Genomic DNA, 26,619 nt, shown 5'->3' with positions numbered 1-26,619 from the left:
ATGAGGAAATTATATTCAAACTGATTAAATAGACATTTATCAGTAGTTAGCGGCTCTGCGCCCGTCTCAGTGTGAAGTGAACTGGAGTCTGTCTGTACTGGATCTGGATTCATCGTCGTCCCTCCAACAGCAACACAGCGATCACCAATTGGTGATAACGACCTACCGAGCCTGCTAGCAGGTGCAGGAGGGCCAATCTGAGCCACAGTTATGGGGCTGATAACTGCTAATAACGCCCATTGATGGACTGATAACTCAGACTGAGGACATATTTTGAAAGCCAGAGTTTGTTGAAGCCGTTTCCTGGAGGACCCTGAACAATTAGAAAAAGCTGGTTTTAAAACACTTCATGTCATCTGTGCTCATTAAACTGAAATCATGTAGTTCATCTTCTCACCAGCAGAGGACCACAAATCACCATCAATGAAGAGTTCAACGAGATGTCAGTGACATCAGAGCTGTACGTATTGATCTGATCAATATGGAAGTTCATGTTTCTTTGATTGGATCAGTTTTAAAAGCAGCTGTTTTTATAGAATGAGAGAAACATGAGAGATGCTGAATGTACTATTACTATTGGATGTCCACTTATTCAGCCATGATTGAAACATCCCATTAAGAAAGAGAAATCAAACATTTGGATTCATTTTAATGAGCTGAAAAAGACTGAAAAACAACATATGGATCCTGGAATAATGGGAGCTTCCATCTTTAAAGGACTGAAGAGGAAGAAGTTTACAAGGAATCATTTGGAACAGTTTAAAAAATCAACTGATTGAATCCATGAATCTGAAAACATGTTTCTGGGTGAAAGAGACAGATATGTACAGACTGAAGTATCTGTTCAACAGTCAGAGTCTTTCTCTAACAGGAGGACACTATTTACATTCAACTCAACACAGGGACACTGAGGCACCAGAAGAGACATAAAATCCGGGATAAAGAGTTTCAGCAAATGTGGTGTTGAATGTGTGGAGGTGGATCAGAGTGTCAGAGGAGAGTCTGTAGAAGGACAGAGTGCCAGCAGGACAGTCCACATACACTGCTGCTCTGTTAGAGACAGAAGAGGAGGAGGAGATGGATGTTTCTCTGTTATTCTGCCAGACAGAATGAGGGCCATTATCAGTGCAGTACAGACTCCAGGACTGATCATTCCATCCAAACACACATTCAGCATTGTCTCCTTTCCTTCTGATTCTTCTGTAACTCACTGATATGTAAATGTATCCTCTCCACTCGACCTCCCAGTAACAGCGACCAGTCAGACCATTTCTACACAGCAGCTGAGGATGAACATCAAATCTGTCTGGATGATCAGGATATGACTGAACCTCCTCCACATGTGTCACCTTCCTGTTGTTGTCAGACAGTTGGAGGTTTCTGTGCACTGTGTTTGTGTCGATTGTGAGTTGACAGGAATCTGATGGAGAGAACAAACACAATCCAGCTGCAGTTATTGATCTATCATCTGTTCATTGATTGACACTTTGATGATGACTCCTGAGATCAGAGATGTGAATGAGTGATGTGACAGTTTGAAGATGGTTGAATGTGTGCTGCTTTGTTTTCATGAATCACATTAAAAACGCACTTACACTTCCTCAGACCTGGTCTCAACCATCGGACTCCAGCAGGCTCCACCCTGAGGGGGGGGGTCAGACCAGCACAGTCAGCATGGACATTACATGGCTCTCATACACATACTACTAGACACTGATAAAGGAACAGTACAACAGTTTCCCAAATACACTTCAGTCCATATGTGGATTTGAAAACGGTGAAACTGCTGATGATTTGGACTGGTCCTGGATCTGCCAGTACACCACTATATTGAATTAAATAGGACCAATTTAAACTGTGACCTTCATTATCTTTATCTTCCTCTCCTGTTTAGCTGGAAAGGACATTTCCTTGTCTTTGTTCTCATTCATGACCTTTAATATTTGTTTACTAATGTCATGACATGCATACCACACATTAAAGTGTCTAACAAACCTTGTACAGTTCAGCAACACTTAATGCTGATTCTCTTCCTTTTTTAGCTGAGTGAGTAGTAAATGCTAGGAAAGCCGCTTTGCTTCTGTCTAAATTTTGGTAACCATGACATAGTGTCATGGTCTGACCAGCCCTGCTGGGCAACCTGATCGTTTATGTTTGTGTTTATTTTGATGGAGCCACGCTTCCCCGGAGGCACGTCCACCAACACGGAAGTAGCTCCGTTCTGAGTTTCTGCACACCGCCGATTAATTAACACTCACCAGCTGCCATGAATTATGAATTATGAATTATCCGCCATCAAACCCCGATGTATTTAACGCTGTGACCAGGCTTCAGTCAGCGCTGGATCATTAGACTAAGCTCGTTAGTAGTGTTTTGATCGTGTGCTCTTTCATACTTCCTTTTGGATTGCTTCTCACTCTTTTTGTCTTTCGCACCAGGAGGTGGAGAGGAGAACACAGGAGCTGAATCATGAGCGGGGAATTAATGCACGGAGTGTCGCCTGTTTTGCCATCGCCATACTCCACTTTCGGGAGCTGGGTGAATTGACCACGGGGAGCCACGGCCGAAGGATTTCACACTGGACTGTTATTATTTCACACTGTAAATAAATTTACTGTCTCATTGCGAAAGGAGATCTGCGTTTGAGTCCGCTCCTTTCACACACCACGACCCATAGTCTGACAAAATCTACATTTAATGCCAAATCCACCATAAATTATCTCCCGTACATATTTTCTCTCTTATTGATATCAAACAAGAGAATAATAACTAAACATTTATTTTAACATGGCCCAGTAAAAACTTATTTTTGTTATTGTTACATTTGCATGAAAGACTAAGGATGTGAGTGAAGGACACAGGAAATATTTCTAGCTCTTCTTCCTCTATCAGACATTCTCTCCATACCTGAGAGTGTCCAGTCTCCAGCCTGGATCCTTCAGTCCAGCCGACAGCAGCTTCATTCCGGAGTTTCCTGGATGATTGTAGCTCAGGTCCAGCTCTCTCAGATGGGAAGGGTTGGAGCTCAGAGCTGAAGCCAGATAGGTACACCCTTCCCCTGTGATCATACAGCCTGACAGACTGCAGACACACAAAACAACCATCCATCTGTCAACAATCATTTTCTGTTTGTCAGATATAACAACAGCTAACTACTTAGGTCCAATCAAATTCATTTAACTTTATTCATAGGTAACACCTTAAAATGTTAGAGACTAACCCACAATCAGACAATCCAATGTGAGCAGGTTTTGGTGATGGTGGGAAGAAAGAAATTAATTTTACAGAAAAATACTGCCAATGAAAATAGGCTCCAGGAAGCTCAGCAAAGCCCTGACTTGTTTTTTTTTTCCCCCAGACATAAATAGCCACAATAGTTGGCCATTTCTTTTATGAATAAAGCTGCTATAAAAGTTATCATTTTCTTCTTAAACATGCAATATAAATTAAAAAAAGTCCTAGATCTCTAAACTGACCACTACATGAAATAATTCTTTTAACAGATAAACAAAAATGTGAATATGAAAAATCTTTTGTTTATATTTCTAACCAATTCAACCCAAAATTAAATAAAAGATTATTTGACAAATCTATACAGGTGATCACAGAAAAGTCTGAATCCTGACCTTAGAGTTTCCAGTTTACAATGTGGACCTTTCACTGAAACTGAGAGAAGATTCACTTTTGAATCATGCAGATCATTGTTACTTAGGTCCAGCCCTCTCAAATTAGAGAATTGGGAGTTGAGGACTGAGAATAGAGCTTCACAGCTTCTCTCTAAGGAGTTACAGTGGTCCAGTCTGAAAAATAAAAGATAAACAATTAAACTAACTCAACTTTTGTTAAGGTGCGGTGAGGAGTTACAAAATTCAGTAACATTCAGTCCTGATTTTTGTTTTCTTCAGAAATTTCCTAGTAAGATGTGAAAACAACAGACGAATTACTGCAAAGCAAAATATTACTTTATCTGACCTCAGAGTATTCAATTTACAGTTGAGACTCTTCAGTCCAATAGACAAATGCTTCACTGCTGAATCATGCAGTTTATTGTTACCCAGGTCCAATTCTTTTAAACTAGAAGACTGGGAACTGAGAATTGAAGACAGAGTTTCATAGCTTCTCTCTGAGAGGTTGCAAATATTCAATCTGAAAAAACAAAACAAAACACAAACATCAAAACAAATATTGGTGTCAAACTATAATCAAGTTATAGTGAAGATCTACTACTAACAGCAATATTCAATTTTGATTTATTTTTTATGTTTGTTTTTAAGAATCCCTATTATTTTGTGTTAAAGTTAGAAAAAAAAGGCTGTTTACTTTATTATGGACATGCATATTATGAAACAACAACAATTAGATACAAATGAACTTAGCCAAATCCTTTAATTGGTTGATTTTCTAAATGAATGAAAAGAAATTAAGACAAGATCTGACCTGAGCATTTCCAGTCTACAATGTGGACTCTCCAATGCAGCAGAAAAAATCTTAAATCCTGAATCCTCCAGGCTGTTAATACTCAGATTCAGCTCTCTCAGACTGGAGTACTGGGATCTCAGAACTGAGGACACGCCTTCACATCCTGTCTCTGAGAGGTTAGGAACACTAAGCCTGAAACAACAAATGCAGTTTGTAATGAAAAGAAATCTCTTTATACCTTTATGCACTGAATATATACAAGAAAAATACATATTTATGTAGTTAACACAATAATCAAATCAAATCTTGTATATTTGCTTCCCCAGATGACAACTTTAGCGCATTTGGTATTTGTTCAGTAAAACCACAATTGCATTTTATATATTTAAATGGAAACCAGTTTGGGGCTGAGAGATTTGGTCAGAGATACTTTATCTGAGGCAATGTTTGAACATATATCTCTCAAAAACTAATGACATAAAAGCAAGTATTTAGTGAAATTAATTTTTGCTATGATCTAAAGAATCTGATTCTGTTCAGGCGTAAGGTTTTCAGTGAGAGGAACATTTTGTGGTCTCTTCTTAGATCCATTAGCACTGAGCATGGCTGTTATAGATTGCAGCTTTCTCTCATATAATCTTTCAGTACTGCTCTGTCTCCGGTCATGGTGCGGCTGTTCTCATATTGTTCCCCTGCCACTGAGAGTGCACCTTGGATGGTTCTTGTATGGCCTTTCTTGCGTACTTCTTCAAGTGGTACAGGCTGTGAGTGTTCGTCTGGCAGTTTCCCAAGGTCTCAGGTATGAACAGCTTGCTGTACTTCTTAGACACCTTATTAGTTGCACCTTTCTGCAACTCCAATAGTTTGCTAACTTGCCTCTGTTCGACACAAATTCATATACTGAGCAGCAGATATACCACTGACTAGATGTTCTTTGTTGTGGCAAATGTATCATATACAAATACCGCCATGGGACCTTAAGACACATTGCTATAAATACCCTACACTCATTAGGTGGTACTCAATTGCAATGGATAACAACCAAAAATGTGTCGAGTCAAATTGCTTCAAGTCAAACCTCGTAGATACTAGTGGGAAAGGGATATTATTATAGCAAAAATGTCTTGATGCACGTTCAGTTATCCAGGTAAGTAAATCCCCAAGCGCTGATTCTGTTCATGTGGATGTAGCATTGGCAGTGGGAGAAACGTTTAATCACTCATCTGTTGGGATTCAGAGATTCTTTTATTGCTGCTATATAACCTGCCTTATGATAAATGCATTAATAACATGTTTTACAGTATTATTTTATCAGTAATATTTCTTATAGGGTTCATATTGCATTGAATATGTTTGTCATCACATTGACCTTTCTATTCACAGGTTTAGTTCATTTTATACACATTGCATATCTGTGCTGATTTGGAGTTAATGTTCCATCCAAGAGGGTTTTAAGCTTCACTGGTGAGAGTGTCCAGGTGATACATGTTGAGGGAAGATGAGAACATAGCAGGTTAACTGCATGCATGCTTACAATACATAAATCTAGCAACAGGCCTGAGCGAAGGCCCAAGTGTCTTCTGCTTTTCTTTGAGACCTGCTGCAATTTAGTTTACTTAGTGATTGATGACGAGGGTCAATAATTAGCCCTTAGAGACCCTGAAGCTTGAAGTTTATTACCTTAAAAGGCAAGTGTTATAGAAAAGAGAAGTTATATGTCTGTTTATAGTTATTAGAGATGTACAAGATGTACCTTTGTCTGTAAACAATGACTGTACACAATGTATTTTTGACCTGTGTTGACCTACGTGGAGGCGTGATCCTCACTGCTATAAAACCCGCATCCATTGTATTTTTGTCAGAGGAAGACATATGCTGATGTTTCTTCTCCGGTGTTAATAAACTCATCGTTTGATTGCACTTTTCTGGGGCCTCCGTCGTTTGTTGTTCTGGTCTCCAATTGATTGATCTCGCTTCACATCCAAGTGACTTCTTCAGTCTCAGCTGACTACAGGTTTCCCCACTCTTATAAACAGTACATTTGCATAATGACTGAAATTAGCACCATTAATGAACAATGAGTTTGTGAGGTCTGTTCCTTGATCCTTAATATGCAATTTGTCATGACCATTGATCAACAACCACTGATCAAAGACCACTGATCAATGGCCATGAGTACCATTCACAGAGAGTTAGAGAATGTCTGCAATCACAGCATTGTAGGATGGTGACAGATAGGCCCGCTCCTCGATACAGAGATGGTCTTTCCCTTTTCATGTAAATTGCCTCTCTGACTCCCTGCTCAAACCAGCGTTCCTCTCTGTCCAGGATGTGTGGATGGTGAGAGTCAGACCTTAAATTCCAATCCATATACATCGGTTTATGGTAGACATCAACTTTTAAGTGTCTGCTATTATCCCGTGAACATTGATTATGTCATGTGGATACACTGGATACACTGGTCCGTGACTAATTCTGGACATCTACATGACGTCCAAACTAGGTCCATGAATTGGCCAGCCAAATGTGACCTAACTTGGAGGTCAATGTGATGTTCAACATTTGAACTTTGTACTGAGTAATGTTTTTAGATGTCCTAAGGATGTCTAGGAAAGGGAATTTAAATGATTAATAAATGTAATATGTTTTAATTTACAAATATTAACATTTTGTAATCAACATAATTTATATGAATATGGATTTTGTATAAACAAAGAAGATTTATTTTGTGTTAGCCTATTGATTTAATTAGGGTTAGGTGTAATGTTTTTGGTTATGTGGAATAAGGAATATTTTACTGCTACTTATACTTATTATTGGCATTATCATTGTATTAATTAACATTGCATTAAACCACATAACAAGCATTTGTAATAATACATATAATCAAGAAGCAGGCTTGAGTGAAGGCCTGAATGTATTCAGCTTCTTGTTGCATTTGAGTTTGCCTAGCAACAGGTGACAGTAGGAGGACAAGTCCATGGGGACCTCAAAGGCCTGAGATCATCACCATATTTGGATGGATGCCAGAAAGGGGAACTTCTGTGTCTGCATTTATCTCTTAGAATTGATCAGTGTCTGTAAAAGAGGCAAAGAATGTTCTTAAGATGCAAATTATGTACTTGTAAACGCATGAGGGGGCGTCATAATACCCTGATGTTATAAAAGCAATCTGAAGTGTATTTTTGGACGGGGATTTACAACTGATGGTTTCCAGTGTACGTCTCCCCACGCTGCGTGTATTCATTAAAATCAATTGTTTGATCGACCTCTTTTGGACCATCATTGTTTTACTCTCGTCCTCAATTTTTACATTTTCCTGTTTTTCTTTAACTGGTTTATATATTTTAGTTAATCAATTTATCTGTTTGCAACCAGGTTTAAACTGTCTTTTATTAAAAGGTGGTAAAATATCAAAGTTGAAATCCATGTAAAAATGTAAAATTATAATGGTTAAAATATTTTGAAATTCTTTTTGCTGTTTTAAACTTATGAAACAATTTGTTTTAGCAAACTAAAACTAACAGCACCTTTGTGTGCACCTTTCAGCAGCACATTTTAGCAGCATGGTGGTGCTGTGATTAACACTGTTGCTTCTCCGTGAATCGCTACCTTATCGTGGTGGAGGGGTTTGTGTGTCACAGGGATCCCAGGGGCTATGTTGTCTGGGGGCTTTTGCCCCCTGGTAGGGTCTCCCATGGCAAATTGGTCCTGGGTGAGGGACCAGACAAAGAGCGATTCAGAAGACCCGTATGAAAAGAACATCGAGGGAACAGTTTACCCTGCCCGGATAGGGTTACGGGGCCTCGCCCTGGAGCCAGGCCCAGGAGGGTGCCCGAGGGCGGCGCCTGGTGGCCGGGCCTTAGTCCATGGGGCCCGGCCGGGCACAGCCCGAAGAGGACACATGGGCCCATCCTCCCGCAGGCCCACCACCCGCAGGGAGGCGCCATAGGGGTCGGGTGCAATGTGTGTCGGTGGCGGCCAGGAGCGAGGCCCTGGCGGACCGATCCCCGGCTGCCAAGACTGGCAATAGGGACATGGAATGTCACCTCTCTGGTGGGGAAGGAGCCTGAGTTAGTGCGTGAGGTTGAGAAGTACCGGCTAGATATAGTCGGGCTCACCTCACGCATGGCTTGGGCTCTGGAACTAGTCTCCTGGAGAGGGCTGGACTCTGTCTCAGTCTGGAGTTGCCCCTGGTGAGGGCGGCGGGCTGGGGTGGGTATTCTAATATCCCCGGCTTGCTGCCGGTACATTGGGGTTTTTCCCGGTGGATGAGAGGGTTTGTTCCCTGCGCCTCAGGGTCGGGGAACGGTACTGACTGTCATCTGCGCTTATGCGCCCGAGTGGCAGTTCAGAGTACCCAGCCTTCTTAGAGTCCCTGGGGTGCTGGAAGGTGCCCCACCTGGAGACTCTGTTGTCCTACTGGGAGACTTCAATGCTCACGTGGGTAACGACAGCGAGACCTGGAGGGGCGTGATTGGGAGGAACGGCCTCCCTGATCTGAACCCGAGTGGTGTTTTGTTATTGGACTTCTGTGCAAATCACAGTTTGGCCATAACGAACACCTTGTTCGAACATAAGAGTGTCCATAAGTGCACGTGGCACCAGGATGCTCTAGGCCGCAGGTCGATGATCGATTTTGTAATCGTATCACCAGACCTGCGACCATATGTTCTGGACACTCGGGTAAAGAGAGGGGCTGAGCTGTCAACTGATCACCACCTGGTGGTGAGTTGGATCAGGTGGCGGGGAGGACGCTGGACAGACCCGTGCACCTAAACGCGTAGTGAGGGGGTGTGCTGGGAACGTCTAGCAGAGGCCCCAGTCCGCGAGATCTTCAACGCACACCTCCGGCAGAGCTTCAACAACATTCCGAGGGAGACTGGGGACATTGAGTCCGAATGGACCATGTTCAGCGTCTCCATTGCCGGGCTGCTGCATTGAGCTGCGGCCGCAAGGTGGTTGGTGCCTGCCGTGGTGGTAATCCCCGAACCAAATGGTGGACACCAGAGGTGAAGGGAGCCACCAGGCTGAAGAAGGAGTCCCATCGGGCTTGGTTAGCCTGTGGGACTCCAGAGGCAGCTGACAGGTATCGACAGGCCAAGCGGAATGCGGCTCGGGCAGTGGCTGAAGCAAAAACTCGGGTGTGGGAGGAGTTCGGAGGCCATGGAAAAGACTTTCGGACTGCCTCGAAGAGATTCTGGCAAACCGTCAGGCATCTCAGGAGGGGAAAGCGGTGCTCTACCTGCACTGTGTATAGTGCTGGTGGTGCGCTGCTGACGTCAACTGAGAAAATTGTCAGACGGTGGAAGGAATACTGAGGACCTCCTTAATCCCACTGACACGTCTTCCGAGGAGGAAGCAGAGTCTGGGGATGAGGGAATGACCCGCCAATTTCTGGGGTCGAGGTCACTGAGGCAGTTAAACAACTCCTCGGTGGCAGAGCCCCTGGTGTTGATGAGGTCCGCTCCGAGTTCCTGAAGGCTCTGGACGTTGTAGGGCTGTCCTGGTTGACACGCCTCTACAATGTTGCGTGGAGATCAGGGCAGTACCCTGGACTGGCAGACCGGGGTGGTGGTCCCCATCTTTAAGAAGGGAGACCGGAGGTGTGTTCCAACTATAGGGGATCACACTCCTCAGCCTCCCTGGGAAAGTCTATGCCAGGGTGCTGGAAAGGAGAGTTCGTCCGTTAGTCGAACCTCGGATACAGGAGGAACAATGCGGTTTTCGTCCCTGGTCGCGGAACACTGGACCAGCTCTTTATCCTCTCGAGGATACTTGAGGGTGCATGGGAGTTTGCCCAACCAGTCTACATGTGTTTTGTGGACTTGGAGAAGGCATTCGACCGTGTCCCTCGGGTGTCCTGTGGGAGGTGTTGCGGAGTATGGGGTGTCTGGCCCACTGCTACGGGCCATTCGATCCCTATACAACCGTTGTAAGAGTTTGGTTCGCATTGCCGGCAATAAGTCGGACTCGTTTCCGGTGGGTGATGGGCTCCGCCAGGGCTGCCCTTTATCACCGATTCTGTTCATAATTTTTATGGACAGGATTTCTAGGCGCAGCCAAGTGGCGGAGGGCTTTCACTTGGTGGCCTCAGAATCTCATCTCTGCTTTTTGCGGATGATGTGGTTCTGATGGCTTCATCGGTGGGGGCCTCCAGCTCGCACTGGAACGGTTCGCAGCCGAGTGTGAAGCAGCGGGAATGAGGATCAGCACCTCCAAATCTGAGGCCATGGTTCTCAGCCGGAAAGGGTGGAGTGCCCACTCCGGGTCGGGATGAGTTCCTGCCCCAAGTGGAGGAGTTTAAGTATCTCGGGGTCTTGTTCGCGAGTGATGGGAGAAGGGAGCCGAGATCGACAGACGGATTGGTGCTGCGCTGCAGTGATGCGGACGCTGCACTGGTCCGTCGTGGTGAAGAGGGAGCTGAGTGTAAAAAGCGAAGCTCTCAATTTACTGATCGATCTACGTCCCAACCCTCACCTATGGCCACGAGCTGTGGGTAGTGACTGAAAGAACGAGATTGCGGATACAAGCGGCAGAAATGAGCTTCCTCCGAAGGGTGGCTGGCCTCTCCCTTAGAGATAGGGTGAGAAGTTCGGCCATCCGGGAGGGGCTCAGAGTAGAGCCGCTGCTCCTCCACATCGAAAGGAGCCAGTTGAGGTGGTTCGGGCATCTGACAAGGATGCCCCTGGGCGCCTCCTGGGTGAGGTGTTCGGGCATGTCCCACGGGAGGAGGCCCAGGGCAGACCCAGGACACGCTGGAGAGATTATATCTCTCGGCTGGCCTGGGAACGCCTTGGTGTTCCCCCGGATAAGCTGGAGGAGGTGGCTGGGGAGAGGGAGGTCTGGGCTTCTCTGCTTAGGCTGCTGCCCCCGCGACCCGACCTCGGATAAAGCGGATGAGGATGGATGGATGGATGGCTTCACAACAACAAAGTCCTTAGTTCGTTTCCACCAACATCTGACAAATGGTGGAATCCCTGGAATCCCTCACACACACAGCGCATTTCACCAGCAGTGAGACCCACAGAGAGCGCTTTTCACCAGTGGAAATTTACACAGAAACCTCTGAGCTCAACTGTTAGAACTCTTCCGAAGCACAACCGCACCATACACCAGGTACCCCTTTCACTGCACTTATGGCCGCCACAACGGGGCAAAATCGCATCGTAAAACAGAAGTGATGCACACATCCCCGAGGCTCAAAACCGCACCATAAACCAGCGTCTGCTTTACATTTATTTCATACTAAGTAAAAATTTTACTTATTAATTTTATGACCGCATCCCTGGAGGCACAACCGCACCATAAACCACCGTCAAGTCTCTATTCAATGTGCTGAAACCAGCTACCACTCATACTGCACTTGTGGCCGCATCACCAGAACACGGCCGCATCATAAACCAAAACCTACGGAACGCGTTACTGGAGCTCAACCGCACCACAAGCCAGTATCTGCTTTACCTTAATTCTATACTAATTTTATGGCCGCATCAACGAGGGCTCAACCGACACCATAAACCAACTTCAAAACCTCTATTCAATGTACTGGACTTCTGGCCGCATCTCCAAAAAAGATTCTAATGTATTATTGCTACAGAAGCCAGTCTTAGACAAAGCTAAATGTGGAAGGTAAAGTGGGCTGCAACTAGACTCAACGTAGTATGTAATTAGTATCTTGCTAGAAGCAGTTCAGCTGCAACTAGACTCAACGTAGTATGTTATTAGTATCTTGCTAGAAGCAGTTCATTTAACACACTGGAATTCAGCCTCAACTTATGTTGTTAGTATCTTGCGCCAAAAACCAGACACCGACAAATTTAATGTGAAAATAGGTGTAACTCAGCGAACAGATTAATTTGGAAAGCCCAATATGCACATTTGGTATTTATAATACATCAGGCTGTGCTTACCTTTCTGTTTAGGCCGGCCCTCTGTTCGCCTCGCCCCACGATCTCACCACAGGCCAAATCTGCCCTTCCTCAGCACACCAAAGATCCGGGTCACCGGCACCAAGTTGTTAAAATCTCCCAATTCTTTTAATCTTTGGGCTGAAGGAAGGACAATACTCGGTGTATAAATGCTCAATCAACAATATTTTATTTCCATACAATTCAACACTTAAGAGCATAAGAACCATCATGATGGGGAGACCTGCCTGCAGAGGGTCACAGCAAGTCTCAAAATGGTGACGGGTTACTCAGCCTTTTATAGCCTCTAGTGGCCCCCACCTAGTCGTAAAAGCCTAAACATTCACATTCTTTCTCTCTTACGGCGCCTAAGTTATGACCTCGGCTCCCTGTCTTTCTGCTCTCTGTAAAGGTGGGGGTATGGAATGTGGTCTGTCTCTTCTGCTATCAGCACAAGGTCTTCTGCACACAACATTCTCTTCATGATTCAGCAGTATGAAATGTCAAGAAACAGTGTAACACATTCAACAGTGTCGAGTAATACAGGTCAATCCAATAGATCTAATGATTTTCACACTCTTTTAGGTCAGAAGTATAATGCAAACTAAAACTACATACTGATCACACACTCTATATTAAGGGGTATAATATGATCTACAGCAGTATCATAATTCAACTACTTTGATTACATATATAAGGTAACATATGATAACAGAATAATCTCACAGGGCAAAGACCCTGGTTGGTTTCCATGTTCTCCCCGTGTTTGCATGGGTTCTCTCCCAGTACTTCGGCTTCCTTCCAGAGTCCAAAGCTATGCAGTTAGTGGGAATAGGTTCATTAATATTTCTAAATTGCCCATAGGTGAGAATGTAAGTGTGAGTGTGACAGACTGTCGACTTCTCCAGAGTGTACCCTGCCTTTTGTCTTCTGCCTTTTGGTAGCTGCGATAGGCTCCAGCTAGAAATTTAAGAACCAAGCACAATAACCTCTATCTACATTTAGAAGCAACGAGTTAAAGGTCAGAATAAAAATTTTAAATGTGCAGATATACTTACAGAGCTTTGTTGGAGGCTTTGACCACTGGCAGCAGCCTCAGAAGAGCCTTCTCTGAAGCAGAGTATTTCTTCAGGTCAAACACATCCAGATCTTTTTCTGATGACAGTAAGATGAAGACCAGAGCTGACCACTGAGTAGGAAACAGTTTATATCTAGAGAGACGTCCTGATCTCAGGTACTGTTGGATCTCCTCCACTAGAGAACGATCATTCAGTTCATTCAGACAATGGAACAGATTGATGTTTTTCTCTGAAGACAGAGTCTCACTGAGCTTCTCCTTGATGTACTGGACTGTTTCCTGATTGGTCTGTGAGCTACTTCCTGTCTGTGTCAGCAGACCTCGCAGGAAAATCTGATTGGTCTGCAGTGAAAGACCCAGGAGGAAGCGGAGGAACAAGTCCAGGTGTCCATTTGGACTCTGTAAAGCCTTGTCCACAGCACTCTGGTAGAAGTGAGTCACTGAAGATTCTGTGGTTTCAGACCTCTGGGAGGTCGTTTGTTGTTCTGCCAGCAGATTGAGTCCAGAGTTGATGAAGGTCAGATGGACATGAAGAGCAGCCAGAAACTCCTGAACACTCAGATGGATGAAGCAGAACACCTTGTCCTGGTAAAGTCCTCTCTCCTCTTTAAAGATCTGTGTGAACACTCCTGAGTACACTGAGGCTGCGCTGATATCGATGCCACACTCTGTCAGGTCTGATTCATAGAAGATCAGGTTTCCTTTCTGCAGCTGATCAAAAGCCAGTTTTCCCAGAGACTCAATCATCTTCCTGCTCTCTGGACTCCAGTGTGGATCTGTCTCAGCTCCTCCATCATACTTGACCTTCTTCACTTTGGCCTGAACCACCAGGAAGTGGATGTACATCTCAGTCAGGGTCTTGGGTAGCTGTCCTCCCTCTCTTGTTCCCAGCACATCCTCCAGAACTGTAGCAGTGATCCAGCAGAAGACTGGGATGTGACACATGATGTGGAGGCTCCGTGATGTCTTGATGTGGGAGATGATCCTGCTGGCCTGCTCCTCATCTCTGAATCTCTTCCTGAAGTACTCCTCCTTCTGTGGGTCAGTGAACCCTCTGACCTCTGTCACCATGCCAACACAGTCAGGAGGGATCTGATTGGCTGCTGCAGGTCGTGTGGTTATCCAGAGGCGAGCAGAGGGAAGCAGTTTCCCCCTGATGAGGTTTATCAGCAGGACATCCACTGAGGTGGACTTTCTAGGGTCAGTTAGGATTGTAGTTTTGTGGAAGTCCAGAGGAAGTCGACACTCATCCAGACCATCAAAGATGAACACAACCTGGAAGTCTTCAAAGCTGCAGATTCCTGCTTCTTTGGTTTCAGTAAAGAAGTGATGAACAAGTTCCACCAAGCTGAACTTTTCCTCTTTCAGCACATTCAGCTCTCTGAAAGTGAATGGAAATATGAACTGGATGTCCTGGTTGGCTTTGTCTTCAGCCCAGTCCAGGGTGTATTTCTGTGTTAAGACTGTTTTCCCAATGCCAGCCACTCCCTTTGTCAGCACTGTTATGATTGGTTCATCTCTTCCAGGTGAGGATTTAAAGATGTCTTCTTGTCTGATTGTTGTTTCTGGTCTGTCTGGTTTCCTGGATGCTGTTTCAATCTGTCTGACCTCATGTTCATCATTGACCTCTGCAGTCCCTCCCTCTGTGATGTAGAGCTCTGTGTAGATCTGATTCAGAAGGGTTGGGTTTCCTGCTTTAGCGATCCCCTCAAACACACACTGGAACTTCTTCTTCAGAGCAGATTTAAGTTTAGGATGACAAACTGCAGCTGGAAGTTCTGAATAATAATGATAAAAATACAACTTCAAAAATCACATTTTACAAAATGCTGATGACAATTTCTGACCCACTGAGAAATGACTGAACACACTGGTGTCACAAGCAATGTTCCCTCTAATTTTTCACGTGTCTGAGCGAACACACAAACTCCCTGAGCGATCCCTTGGACCACTGTGAGCGACATCAGACGTGTGCACTGTCGTCACGCCAGCATCGAATCCATCCAAGTTACATGGTTTATTAAAATAATCAAATTACAGCATTTACATTTCTGTTAGACTACTTTTAATTAACTGCTTTAGCCCACTTATAAATGAAAATTTAAAAAATCTTGTTCATGACCTGTGTAGTATGTTAACACTATTGGAAGTAAAAATAATTTGAACTCCAATTTTGAAAACACACTTTTTTTTCTTTCTTTTTTTTTTTTTTATAAAGCTCTGACTTGTATTATGAGTCTGTGGTCTGGGAGAGTCCTGTAACTCTCTGTCTGCAAAATACAGTATATAAAGACCCATGTTGGGCAATTAATTATATAGTTACTTCTTCAAAAAAGTACCTCAGTTTGGAAAACAACAAAGTTTTTTGCAGCTATGTTTTTTTAATGCAGCCAATGCATTTTTAAATAAACATTTCAAACTATTTACAGAACAATCAGCTGTTCTGCATCAAATTTGATGCCACACAAATTATTTGTGCCACTCCAAAAAATAATTTCTGTCCCTTATGAGATAAAGGAGAACAACAGCCTGATACCTGCAGGCCTGACAACAGGAGATGTATCACTCCTGTAACACCTGTAACATTCAGCAGTCGCCTCATTGTTCTGACACACACAACAAAACTATTGACTACACTACACACTAACTACACAAGATTTGCGCTAAACGTCGCAAATCTCTCACGTCTCAAACACCGCCATCACTCCTAAAACTTCCTCCCGTTTCTTAACAACTAGATGCCACGTTGCCATATCATTTTTTGATTGGTCGACATGGTACTTTTTTTGGACGAATAGGAAAGAGAGAGGGGGTGGGGGTTAGTTTTTGCTCACAGGTGGAGAGTGCTTTCGTTCGTTTTCCTTATAAAACGCCATTTTTACCGTTTCTTCCCGCAGTAAATATAAACAACGACAGTGTTCAGGAAGAAAACCAAACGTTGTATATATTTTTATCATAACTCTGGTTTTACGTGGCCTATCAACACAATTTAAAAACTGGTATAAAGTCCACACTTTTCCCTTTTTCAATTGTTCCGTCTGTCCTGCTCACATCTCCAATGGTTGTACACGTTGTCATTAATGTGGCTTCACTGCACATCAGCCACGCCGCTTTGCTAGCTAAAACACCAGTGTCGGCACATAAGGACGCTGTCATAGCCTGTCAACCACGTTGATTGGCTGCGTATATACGAATGTGAATCGCATCATTGGCTGGACTATAGGATAAGGTGGCATCGTTTTAATCCCATATGGGAGCAGCCAGTCACTTACTGACTAACACTGCAAAACAGAATTGTTAAAGTTTTAATTTTAATTTCAATTCAGGTTAGATTTTTTTTTTGTGCGCAACGCAGATTTTCTTTGCGCAGAGACCGTGCCAGCAGTGCGCAATTGCGCACGTGCGCAGCTTAGAGGGAACATTGGTCACAAGTCTCTCATTTGTCGAGCAGCTTAAAACATTGTGTAAGAAATCCTCTTACTCTGTAGACGGTCAGCCAACTCCTCCTGCTTCATTCTCCTCAGGAAGTCCACTGTGATCTTCACAAATGCCTCTCTGCTGCTCCTCTGCTCATCATCCTCCCTCTGAAACTCCAAGCACTGGGGCTTATTTGGATTCAGAGCCTTCTGGATCTTCTTCAGCTCGTTGTTCACAAAAGTGATGATGTTATTCTCCAGCAGCTGGGACAGAATACTTTATGAATGACCCACCACTCTGAACTTCAGTCTACACAACATCCACTTCTTTACGATCAAGGAGCATATCATCCACGATCTCCTCACCAATTGTAAGTCTGACTTTATCTGATTAACTGAGACATTCTCCACAACTCCATGATCCCAAAAAGTTGATTCTGTTCATATGAATGCAGTGATTTCAGTGGGAGAAACATTTCACTTGTGTTCAGAGCTGAACTACCCACAGGTTGATGATCGAAGCCAGAAACTTGGAGATGTTTCAGGTGACTGAGATGATCATACAGACAACTGGTCCTAAAGGTTCACTCTGTTTACACATACAGATCAGTGTTTAAGGTTTGACTCTCATCATCCACTGGAGCACAAACTGGGCGTCATCAGGACGCTACAACACAGAACAAACACCATCCCCACAGACACAGCAGCCAGGGAAGCAGAAGAACATCACATCAAGAAGGTCCTGAGGAAATGTCAACGCTGGTTTGAGGGCGGAGTCAACGAGGCCATTTACATGAAAAGGGAAAGACCATCTCTGAATGGAGGAGGGGCCTAATGGTACATCTGTCATCATCTTACAATGCTGTGATTGCAGCCATTCCCCAACTCTGTGAATGGGACTCATGGCCATTGATCAGTGGTTGTTGATCAATGGTCCTGACAATATGCGTACCAATGATCAATGAACTGACCTCCCAGTCCATTGTTCCTTCAGTGGGCTGGTTTCAGTCATTATACAAATGTCCTCTTTATAAGGTTGTAAACCTGCAATCAGCTGAGACTAAAGAGGTCACTGTGATGATGATGAAACGTTTCTCCCACTGAAAACGTCCAGATGAACAGAATCAACCTTTTTGGGATTTACTCACCTGGATGATTGAGCATCAAGACACAACTCTGTGACTTTTCTCAGTTGAATAAATCCTCTCCTCCAGGTTTGTTTACATCTACCAGCCCTGTGGCTCTGCCTAGGGACAATAATCTATGTGAGAGGTGGAAAGTCATACAGGTGTCTGCTCCTGCCTTCAGTTATTTTTAATCTACTGTGTGTCAACTGGCTGAACCTACTCCAACTGTCTCCCATCCCCCTAAACTCAACAATGACTTAGTGATCTATCCATTCTCTGACCAAACAAATGCTGCTGCAGGATGTTAACATAGCAGCACACTGATGATCCCACTCACTGTGAACAACACATTTGGACCTGATTTGCTGCTCTGGTTTACACGTGAACTTTGACTGCTGTCACCAACTTGAGAGGCTCTACAGAAAAACTGGACTTGTCCACAAACAGATGTATAAAAATCATAAACTACATTACAAGGACAGCATTGCTCCATCAACTCTAATTACTATGGCCATGTTATCTCTTCTAATTAAGGTACAGACACTCAAACTTGCTGCTTTCAGTGAGAAGTCAAATGTCTGAATATGAGCTGGAAGCTGCTGAGAGTCCTCCTCCTTCCCATGGTGTTTACTTTCTCTACTACTTTGACTATAAACACGCCTCTTTCATGCACCTGCAGAGGGCCACCAGCAGATGGAGCTGTCTTAAACAAATCCACTTGGATAGTTAGCTGTAGATGGTTTTATCAGTATGATTGTAGGATTTTGACTTATTCTTTAGATTTATTTAAACTCTTATATTGAGCACAAGTGTTGAACAACCCATAATTTCTCTGTACTTTTCATAAGAGAAGCCAGACTTTCAGCTAGTTTTTCTTTGCTCTGCAGGCTTTATGAAGGTGCGTCAAAATTGTTCTTTGACTGCTTTTTAAATCATTTTCAGTCCTCGTACAGGAACATTCTTCAAGCTAAATCCAAGTGTGTTAGACCAGAGTTACCTTGATAGATATGTGTGGTTGTGTAACTCTTAGAAGCTGAATGGCTGCTTCTTATGGGGGATGGAAAGTGAGCAAACCACAGTTTTAGTAACACACCCTGAACTGCACACTTTAACAAACAACATGAGATTTTAACAGTAATGTAAAAATCCTGTGATTCATTGTTATTAAGCACAAACACATCTATGGCCCCGTTTCCATTAGTACCACAGGTCGCCATGAGTGGACTGGATCCACTGGTTTCCATTACAGTTGAGGACCACCTAATGTGGTCGTCTCAATACAGCCGAGTGTCAACTCACATCATTAGTAAGTGCTAATGCTGCTAATTTCCATCATATTTGTCATCTACAAAGTTATTGAAGAAACAGTTCTTCAGCTTCATTCCCACTGATCTCGACTACAAACTGTTTCACTTTGGTTTCTGTTTAAAGCCTCGATGTTTAAAACGTTTCCCTGTGATCACATTTGCTCCGTCTGATTTCAAAGTTTGTTTTCTTTTGGTCATTTAGTCCACAGAGTCCTTGGTGTTCTGAAAGGGACCTTTAAATAAATGTATTATTATTAATATTAATAATAAAGTAGTTGTTGTACATGTACAGACCATAAATATGGAGTCCAGCTGTGTTTGATGCTGCTGGACAGACTGACCACTGGGAACCTCTGAGCTCTGCTGGTCCACTCTGTGGAGGAACCATGGACATACACACACACACACACACACACACGAGGCCACTTTCATTATTAAAATGTGAATTTATCCTCTAAAAGCTGTGTTCAGTCCCTTTTGCTGCTTCTCTTGTTGCATCTGTATTTGTAGTTTCAGCGTCAGAGATCAAAATGATCAATAACACAAATGATACTCCAGAGTCCTTCCACTGTTATCCTGATCACTGACACTTCTTTGTTGAGTTTTAAACTCTGAATGACTTCAATGTTTTTCTAACTGAACTTTGCTTCTAAAGTTAAAGGCTGTTTCTCAGTAAATGTACGTGTGATACGTCATCATTCACAGATCAAGTACCTTTAAACTCAAAGTACATATAAAGCCAAGTGTGTAAGTTCATCTCTGAATGTTTGTGATTCCTACGTTAAGCTTAACAACCGATATATGAAGCTTGGACGTCTGTGCGTTGCTGAGTCTGTTTGTTTGTTCATTCCAACCATCAAACTGTTTACCTGCAGTTTGTTTGTTTTTCAAAGTAAAACTGTGAAACACACTTTTTTCATACTTGTGTTCAGTTTTGTATAGAAATGATGCAAAGTTCAGTGTCAGGTTAAATGTGATAGAAACAGCTCACACTGTCATCCATCCTGATAAAAGATGAGTGCAGGAAAACCATGTTTGCATTTATTTGCACTGCTTTCCATGTGTGAATGAGGTGAGTATCAAAGTGCTCAGAGGAGAAAAGCTCCATATAAGAACCATTGTTCCCAGTATTATTCCAAACTGTTCCAGCCTATGAAGCTGAACTCTGTGTGAACAGCTGACCTGTGTCATGTGACCAAGAACACCAACATGATCTACTGTCAGATCAGGATACGTCACAGTTACTATGTTACTGTTTGACAGCACACTGCAACATTCACACGTTCATCTAACAAACTGGATCATTAACACTTTGATTCTCTACAGATTCAGCAGACAGAAAGAACCTGATGAGGAAACAACAGTTCAGTTCATTTCTGTCCTGGTTGATGAAAACAGCAGCACTGCTGAGGAGCAGGAAGTGGGGATCAGACTGAGGGAAGAGTTTTAGGACAGAGAGTTTGAGAACATCTCCCCTTCCTAAAAATCATCTCTCTGAGTATCTGCTGTGTTTGTGGAAACACTCCAACACACACCGCTGCACAAATGAACATGTGTGTGAAACAGAGCTGAGCTGACATTAAACATGATGGAGGATTTATTCACAAACACACACCAACATTTACACACACATTACCTCTCTGCAGGACGACACACGTCTGATTTAAAGTCAATACCAGCACCTTTAGACCGGTCACTCTGTAAGGACACAGAGCTGGGTGGAGGTCCAGGTGGGTTCCTGTGAATAATGATGGAGCAGTGATGTGAGTGCTGAGCTGTGACATGGAGAAGAGTCATGGACAGTTAGAGATGGTCATCTCACCTCTGAGCTTTGGTCTGGCTCTCATGTTCCCCACACAGAGTGCTTTTAGAGGGAGGGACTCCCTCCTCTCTGTCCTCACACTGATCCATGCTGCTCAATTCAGCTCACACACACTTTCTACCTTCACCTGCAGAGGAAACACAAATCATTCATGTGCACATCAACTGAAATCCTCCTTTCCATCAGGTGTGCTGTCCAAATATCAGCTGCTTCTTTCCTGCTTCATCTCAGTGTCAGCTGAATGCAGTCAAACAGCAGTGTGAGGCAGAGGAAGCTGCCATCAGCTGCTCTACTATCAGTCCACTAGATGGAGCCGTGAAGCACACACGATGCATTCACTGATACTGATAGACAAACCCACAGACGCTGAAAGTGAAGCATCACTTCCTGTATGAGGAGCCAACAGTCTGTTTACATGTCAGCTAGAATAAATAATCATCTACAAAGTCTGCTGCTCTGTAACCATCAACTAACTCTGTGTTGCTTTCATTCACAAAGTGCTCAAATACATTTTTAACATTTTTAACAGCTTTTTAACTCGTATCTTTAAGAGCTCTTAGCGTTAGCTTAGCGTTAGCATGCTGTCTGACTAGCTTAGCCTTAGAACTCAGGTGTAAATATTAATCACTGTGACAGGGCTGCAACGTCATCACGTACGCTGCGTCCTCTGTGGGCTCTGAGTGAACTCACAGGTCGTGTCCAAATTCATGGGCTGCATCCTCCTGAGGACCCGGCCTTCGCAATCTAAGTGGGCCGGGTCCTCAGACGGTCGGGTAGGCCGGAAGTAAACGGCAGTGAAATTGGACGGTCTAGCCTTCTGATTAACGTCACCGCTGTCTCGGTGGAGTTTAATAAACTCGGCCGTCTGCTCCTTGCTATGTAAAATATAACAGTACACTGGCGTAAATTCTCGACCATCTCACACTTCTGTTTAATCAGTTTTCTGTTTGACGTTTAGTCAGCTGTATAAAAACCAAGGAGGAACCCACTCGGGGGATAAATAAAGTTTTATTTTATCTAATCTAATCTAATAACTTTAATCTCAGCCAAACCGATTTACTCACGAACAAACAAAACACTGAAAAAGCCCAACAATAACATTTTCAGGTTGTCTCAGGTACTTATATACTACGTTTAACCCGAGTAGCGAAAGTCCGCGGTGATCTGAAAATGATGTGCGGGAGTTGTGCCGTTCTCGGCGGCTTCAGTGACCGTCGAGCTCCCGGCTAGCTATCGAGCTGGTGGGTAACAGACGTCTCCAAAACGTCAAGCACTTTTCCAAATATGCGATATCTTGATAAACCGAGCAGATATTTGATGTTTACACACCTACTTTCTCGCCTGAAAATATGTTAAAAGTTTATTTTGTGACCCAGAAAAATTAATAAGAGTAATTTTAAAATGTAGTACCGGCCGCCATTACTGGAAACTAGAGTTTGGCTGGGCCGCGCTATGAATTCTGGGATATGGTGGGCAAAGGAGGATACATCAGACCCATCCTCAAATTCGGAGAAAATGAGGACCCATTTGTCGGCTGCATTCGGAGCAGCCTATGAATTTGGACAGCCTTCGGCGCATCGCTGTGACGTAATCGGTCTACAAATGCGTCCTCAGGAGGATGCAGCCCATGAATTTGGACACGACCACAAAGTACAAACTACAAGTACACAAACACGAAAGTAGCTCAGAGTGGCGGACACACTCGGCCTCGTTGGTCCAGCTGTGAGTCCGTTACCGTGAACTATGGAGCGGCAGATTTGTGCTGAACTAAGCTGCACACAGCTGATGTTAGCCAGGAAAACATTACTCTCCAAAAGTTGAATCTGTTCATCTGGACGTAGCGTTTTGTGGGAGAAACGTTTCGTCACTCATCCAAGTGACTTCTTCAGTCTCAGCTGACTGCAGGTTTCCCCAAACCTTATAAACAGTACATTTGCATAATGACTGAAACCAGCCCACTGAAGGAACAATGGGCTGGGAGGTCAGTTCAAACATTACACACTGACTTTAATGGAGAGACCGAAAATACAAACACACACAGTTTGTTGTGTGAAGAAATCCAACATGAGCTGAACAAACAGTTAAGTTCCTAAAGACAAACTGTTAAAGGAGGAAACCAAGCAAACTTACAGTTTCTTCACACACCAACAACAAGCTCCACTCCACACCTGGACACTAAACACGGACACACAGGTGAGCTGCTTCCTGGAAGGAGGCGGGACTCCACCTGAAACTCAGCACAGGTGGGAGGGGCTCGGCTCTGTGTGTTTTGATGTGTTAACTTTAAAATATGCCGTCTGACTGCTCAGACTGAGTCAGAGTAAAGTTCACATGCTGACGTGTGGAGACATGAAACCTTGTTGTAGCTGCAGGTGTGAACACACTGATCCCAGATCAGCTCTGCTGTATTTGTAACATGAACATTTCTGCTGCAAAGCTTCAAATGTTCAGCATGTTTCTCTGTTTCCAGTCTATAGCTATGTCTCAATTCAGGGTCTGCATCCTTCAGAGGAGGACGTAGACTGCGAAGGCCACGATCTCCGAAGACCAAAAAGACCAGAAGTGCGAGGCTGTGAAATGGGACGGAGCTTTGTGTGATTTAATAACTATCTGAGGCTGAAACCACGGGACTGTAAAACATGATTGTTGGGCTTCATATCTGTACTGAACAGTCATATAAGATTAGCTAGTAAATAACAAGTAGTTAATGTTGTTCATGAGACTAAAGTCAGTGTAAATATGAGATGGCCAATATTATAGTTATTATATTAATCAATATTAGTTATGTTGGGATTTAGAGATTCTTTTATTGCTGCCATATACTCTGCCTTATGATAAATGCATTAATAACATGTTCTACAGTATTATTTTATCAGTAATATTGTTTACAGGGTTCATATTGGATTGAATATGTTTGTCGTCACATTCATTCTATTCACAGGTTTAGTTCATTTATACACATTGCATATCTGTGCTTGTTTAGAGTTGATGTTCTATCCAAGAGGGTTTTAAGCTTCACTGGTGAGAGTGTCCAGGTGATACATGTTGAGGGAAGATGAGAACATAGCAGGTTAATTGCATGCATGCTTACAATACACATAAATCTAGTAGCAGGCCTGAGCGAAGGCCCAAGTGTCTTCTGCTTCTTATTTGAAACTTGCTGCAATTTAGTCTACTTAGTGATTAATGACAAGTGTCCATTTTTAGCTCTTAGAGACCCTGTAGCTTGAAGTTGGTTACCTTAAAAGGCAAGTGTCTTTGACCTCTTTGTAACTGGCTGCCCTTTTAGCGACCTGGTAACAGATGACTGGAGGAGATAACCAGCCCTCAGATACTCTGAAGGCTTAGGACTATGATTGTGCATGGAAGGTGTTATCAAAAAGAGAAGTTATATGTCTGTTTATAGTTATTAGAGATGTACCAGATGTACCCTTGTCTGTAAACAATGACTGGACATGATGTATTTTTGACCTGTATTGACGTGTATGTGGGGGTGTGATCCTCTATGCTATAAAACCAGAACTCAGTGTATTTTTGTCAGAGCAAATAAGCCATATGCTGACGGTTGTTCTCCGTTGTCAATAAACTCATCGTTTGATTGCACTTTTCTGGGCCTCCGTCGTTTGTTGTCTGGTTTGCAGTTGAATGATCTCGCTTCATTTGGTGGAGGATGCGGGCAACTGACGATCAGCAGGTGTTTGTTGTTGTTGTCGGCGGAGGTCGAGGCCAGATCAGGTGATCGAACGGCAGACGTCACGGTGATGGCTTGACTATTGGGCCCGCAAAAAGGTAAGGCACAAACCTCTTAAACTGAAATTGTGCTGTATTGGATTATAATTCTAGAACATGTAGTCAAGTGGTCATCCGTTGATCTCTGTTTTGAGTTTTGTTTGAAACGAAAAACTTTGTTGCAACGAAAGTGAAACTTAAGAGTAGTGTTGCATTCATGGTCGCCTTGGAAAAAGCAGTACTGAGCTAAAAGTAACTAGAGATGTTGTTTTAAGGAAATAGAGAGGAATAAAGAGATTATAAGTGTCTAAAAGTTACGGAGCCGAAGGACTCCACCCCCGGGAAAGACGTTTCCTGGGTATTAAACTAGGGGAGGGGCCCCGCTGAGATTTTGTAGCCTCAGATATAGCCCCGGTGATCGCAGAGGATCATTGTTAGGGAGACACTTAATTGTGAGAAAAAGAGTAAAATACCGGACGCAAGAGTCCGAGGAAGTTGATATATGAGCTAAGAGAAACTCAAGCCAGCCGTGAGCTTGAGGTTTTGCAGTAAAGCCAGCCGAGCAGTAAAGTGAAACTAAGGTCTGTTGTGTTGAAGTAACTCTGAGAATAAATACTGTGAGCTATGAGAGACGATTAAAAGTATTACCTATGCATTTGTGGACCCGCTGTGGTCAGTGAAAAATTTGTGGACCCGCTGTGGTCAGTGAAAATTTGTGGACCACCGTGGGCCAAGAAAAAGCTGTGTTTTGTTGATATTCCTGGAGAATTTGCAGACCTGTTGACGTCTCTTAAAGACGAGCAGCGGTGTGTATATCCGGGTTGTAGGGACCCACTCATACAGCTGGAAACCGTGACGTAAGAAACTGTCTGAAATGATTTAAGTGCCAGCCGGCTGCAGGCTGTGTGTGAGAGAGGCTGTAAAGTCTCTTTTTCGTTCTTTTTGCTGGGGAAAAGTGCGCAGTTAAAATTTGGGTGACTTCCCTTTAATTTTAACAAAGAATAGATACATTGATTAAATGAGGGGTGGATAAAGGGCATGCTCATTGTGCCGTTGTTTCATTATAGGTGCTTGAAATAGACAGTGAGAGGCCCACGGAGATCCCATTAAGGCTGCTGAAGCATTTTCCTGTTTTGTGAGCGTGCCTTTGGTGATTTTGAAATACAGTATCACTGGACAGGGTGAGTCTAATATAAGAGTTATTTTAATCCAACCAGAAACAGAGTAAGAAATAGAGCTGTGAGCCTCCTCCTGAGTGGAGAGAATTTGCAGAATTTTTGAGTATCTCTTGTTAAAGAAAAGGAAAAGAGATTCTGTGTACGGCAGACCGTGAAGTTTCTAGATTAAATCAGAGAGAACTAATGTGGCCAAGGTTGGATCTGATATGAGGCGAACAGGAGACCGGTCTAAAAATTAAAAGGTACGCACAAACCTGTTCAATAAGCAAATTTGTGCAAATTGGCTGAATTCTAAATTATCTGTTCGCTGAGTAGATGATCTTAACTACTAAATTGGCGCAGTAGGGGTAAAACTGAATTCTAGAATAAAGTAAAACGTCAAGTAATGAATGAGTAACTTGGAAGTAATGAGAAGCTTTGAAGCAAGGATAATGAAACTTTGAGAAACAGACAGTACTGAGTTAAAAGGTTATATGGTATTTCATGGTAAAAAGAAAAGGAGACCAATGCATGTTTAAGAATAAGAAGAATATAAGAGTTATTGGTCAGCTTATGGTTTAATAAGTGTCAAACTCACGGGATTGGAGAATCCTGTACCTCTTTGAGACTTCAAAGAGGAGCTCCGGCGTGGGC

At 43.3% G+C, this 26,619-nt stretch overlaps 1 long non-coding RNA gene and 1 pseudogene across 1 annotated transcript; both read right to left on the bottom strand.

Annotated features, from left to right (window-relative positions):
* Positions 1-673: 673 nt before the first annotated feature.
* LOC120437909 overlaps positions 674-26,619 on the bottom strand; it is a 187,714-nt pseudogene continuing 161,768 nt past the window's right edge.
* On the bottom strand, positions 19,477-21,141 carry LOC120437927. The gene is made up of 3 exons (XR_005611508.1): positions 21,080-21,141; positions 20,894-20,995; positions 19,477-19,630 (listed from the first exon to the last, which is right to left on the bottom strand). It is a non-coding gene; the product is annotated as an uncharacterized LOC120437927 (long non-coding RNA).

The sequence above is a fragment of the Oreochromis aureus genome, linkage group 3, assembly GCF_013358895.1.
Source record: "Oreochromis aureus strain Israel breed Guangdong linkage group 3, ZZ_aureus, whole genome shotgun sequence".
Classification (NCBI taxonomy): domain Eukaryota; kingdom Metazoa; phylum Chordata; class Actinopteri; order Cichliformes; family Cichlidae; genus Oreochromis; species Oreochromis aureus.
The sequence above is the reverse complement of the archived record's forward strand: the minus strand, read 5'-3'. Positions and strand labels throughout refer to the sequence as shown.